We start from the raw sequence: 3,474 nt of genomic DNA, 5'->3' as shown, positions 1-3,474 counted from the left end.
GTTTGTATCAATACAGAGCCTGCTCGTTGTTTGGCATGGCTGCATAAGTGGTCCATTATATGGATGGGTTTTATTTAAGCAGATCCATATGGAGAGACGTTTACACTGTTTCCCATATTTTGCTCCTACAAACAAAGCAGGCGTGAATATCCTTACACACGTCATTTCCAGATATATGTGTATCTGTAGGATAAATTCCTGAAGGTGGAATCACTGGTCCAGGGGAAGGGGCATTTTTCACAGGTCATTTGATAGATTCTCCCAAATGTCTTTCCAAACAGGCTGTACTGATTTACATTAATTTCCCCTGATTGCCAGTGAGTCTGAGCATCTTTGCAAATTATTCTGGGCCATTTCTATTTCCTCTTCTGTGTGGGTTCAAATCTTTTGACTGTGTCCTTCCTAGGCTCTTTATCATTTTCTTATTGGTTTGTAGCAGCTCTTTATATATTTTGGATCTTAAGCTTCATCATAGATATTACAAACACTTCTCCCAGTTTGCTGCTTGTCTTTTGGCTTTATGGTGACTTTACCCTCTCAAAATGTTTCCATTTTTTGGTTGTCAAATCTCTATCCCTTTTCTGTTATGGCCCCCGAAAATGACTTCCCAACTCAAGGTATTAAAAACAGAGAAATAAATGGAAGAAGGGAGGAAACTCTAAATGCCCAGAGACAGCCATCAGGGCATCTGTCAGAATTGAGGGCCCAGAGGTCACAGCCCCTCAGGGGTGAATTCTATGGCCCTTAACAGTTCCAGAAGCTCTTACTATCCATTAATTACCTGGGGAAACATGTCTGTTCCAATACGTGCATAAAAATTCCAGGTGGGGCTGTGCCTTTGCCGTTCTCAACTGCCTTAAATAACCCTCGTTGTGACATTATTTTTCACCCATCAGATTGACCCAGGTTAAAAAGATGACGCTCACTGCTGGCGAGGCTGTCGGGGAAATGGGCTCTTTCATCTTCCTTGAGGGGAATTTGTACAACTTCAATTTAGCAGGGTCTTTCTAAATACAATGTGCGTAGGCATTCATTCAATAACCTTTTAAAACTTTCTCTTGAAGCTTAATATACAGAAAAGTGCACAAATCATTAGTTTGGTGAGTTTTCCCAGAAAATGAAACACACCTGCGCCACCAGCATCCAGACCAAGAAACAAACCCTGAGCAGCCCCCGCAGCCCGGCTGGTGCTGCCCCCGCCCCCCACTGCGTTGCACGGAGCTGTGGTTTAGTCCTTCTAATGTATGAATTCATCACAATTATTTAACTATTCTTCTGTCAATAGGCATTTGGCTGGGTTCCAGTTACAAATAATGCTGCTGCCCACACACCCTGGCTTTTGGTGGACACACGTGCATTTCTGTGGAGTGTGTGTCCACGAGCAGAACTGCCAGGTCACAGGACGTGCCCAGGTTCGATTTTAGCAGATTCTTTGAATTATTTTCCAGAGTTGTTTTACCAATTAATGTTCCCGCCAGCAACATATGTGAGCTCTGATTGTGCCACATATTGAATTAGTATTGTATTTTTTTATGTTAGCCATTCTAATGATATTTACTGTGATATTCATCGCAGTTTTAATTGCATCTCCACGACAGCTAATGATTGCAAGTATTTTTTCATGGGCTTATTAACCATTTGTTTATCTACTTTTTGTAGTTTATATTCAGTATTTTGCCTCTTATAAAGCAGTTGTCATTGATTTGAAAGAATTCTTTGTATAGTTTATATATTTATGTAATATGTATAGTTATTATATATGTATTTGTTAAATATACATATATAGTGAATATTTTCTCCAAGTCTATACTTGCCTTTTCATTTTCATTCTTTTTTTTGTTGTTCTTTTTCTTAGTATCTTTTGCAGAACAGATTTTTAATTTTGATGAAGTTCGATTATCATTTTCTTTTATTACTTGCACTTTTAAATAACTTTTATTATTTTATTGATTTTAATTGTTTATCTATTTATTTTAAATTTTATTTTTATATTTGTATTTCTCTTATTTTTATATTTATTTTATTATTAAATAAAGTTAAACCCAAGATTTCTATATCAAAATGAAACCTCTGGGGAAAATAGTTTAGCTGTGTTCATTTGTCAGAGAAAAGAAATGTTGGAGCAGAGCGGTCAAGGGGGTTTACACAAGGCCACAAGGTGCTGTTAAAATTCGTCTAACACATTTTCTGTTTTTAATACGGTGAATCACACTGATTAACTTCCAAATGTTAAACCTACTTTGTATTCCTAGAAGAATGCCACTTGGCCATGATGTACTACTGTTCTTTTTATATGTTGCTGAATGAGTTGCTAAACTTTTAGGAAGTTTTGTGTCTGTGTGTCGTCTGAGTCAAGTTTTGCATTAGGGCAATGCTGGCCCAGAGGTGTCGCCTTCCACACTGTGAATGAGCCGTCGTTGAGTCCCTTCCCCGTCTGCTGGAGGTCACCAGTGAACCCACCCAAGCCTGTCCTCTGTGTTTGTAACTATGAATTAAATTTCTTAATAGGTTCATAGCATTGTGCAGTTTCTTCTTGAGTGAGCTTTGGTAGTTTGTGTCTTTCTCTGTTTCTCTCTTGCTGTGTCTCTTGTCTCTTGTTCTCTCCTCTATCCCGCAGCTGTCTCTGCCTTGGCCACGTCCATCCTGTTGTCACCCAGATTTCAACTGAGTCGTGGAACTTACTGGCATCATCCTCGTTCACAGCGTTCCCTATCCTTTTCATGTCTGTCGGGGAGACATGGCCAGGGAGTCCAGAGGGGACGGCTGAGGACTGCCCACGGACCCCGCAGCAGAACGACCCTGGTGAACAGGCAGCCTGTGGGTCCACAGGAACACTGAACCCACCCCGTCCAACTCTCAAAGTGGCACATGTACATGGGCCAATGCAGCGTCTCCCGGGTTCAAGGGAAAGCAGAGGCCGTGAGTACAGACTCAGGAGAGAGCAGTCGCCAGGGGCGATCAGATCCTGCACCTGGAATCTGAGGTCCCTGCTCAGCCTTAACTCCCCGGATCTACCCCAAAACACCTCAGATGGCCTGCTGCAGCAGGAGGGATGAGAGCCAGACCATGAGGAGGACCAACAAGAAGCAGCTGCTACTTTCTGGATGGGCAGGAGCAGGCTTAAACATCTGAGTCCATCGGTGAGACTTTTTTTTTTTTTGGCTGCGTTGGGTCTTCCTTGCTGCGCGCGGGCTTTCTCTAGTTGCAACGAGCGGGGGGCTACTCTTCGTTACGGTGCGCGGGCTTCTCATCGCGGTGGCTTCTCTTGTTGCGGAGCACGGGCTCTAGGCACGCGGGCTCGAAAGTTGTGGCACGCGGGCTCAGTAGTTGTGGCTTGCGGGCTCCAGAGCGCAGGCTCAGTAGTTGTGGCTCACGGGCCCAGTTGCCCCACGGCATGTGGGATCTTCCCAGACCAGGGCTCAAACCCATGTCCCCTGCATTGGCAGGCGGATCCTTAACCACTGCGCCACCAGG

The sequence above is a fragment of the Balaenoptera borealis genome (genome assembly GCF_965194805.1).
Source record: "Balaenoptera borealis genome assembly, chromosome: 19".
Lineage (NCBI taxonomy): Eukaryota > Metazoa > Chordata > Mammalia > Artiodactyla > Balaenopteridae > Balaenoptera > Balaenoptera borealis.
The sequence above is the reverse complement of the archived record's forward strand: the minus strand, read 5'-3'. Positions refer to the sequence as shown.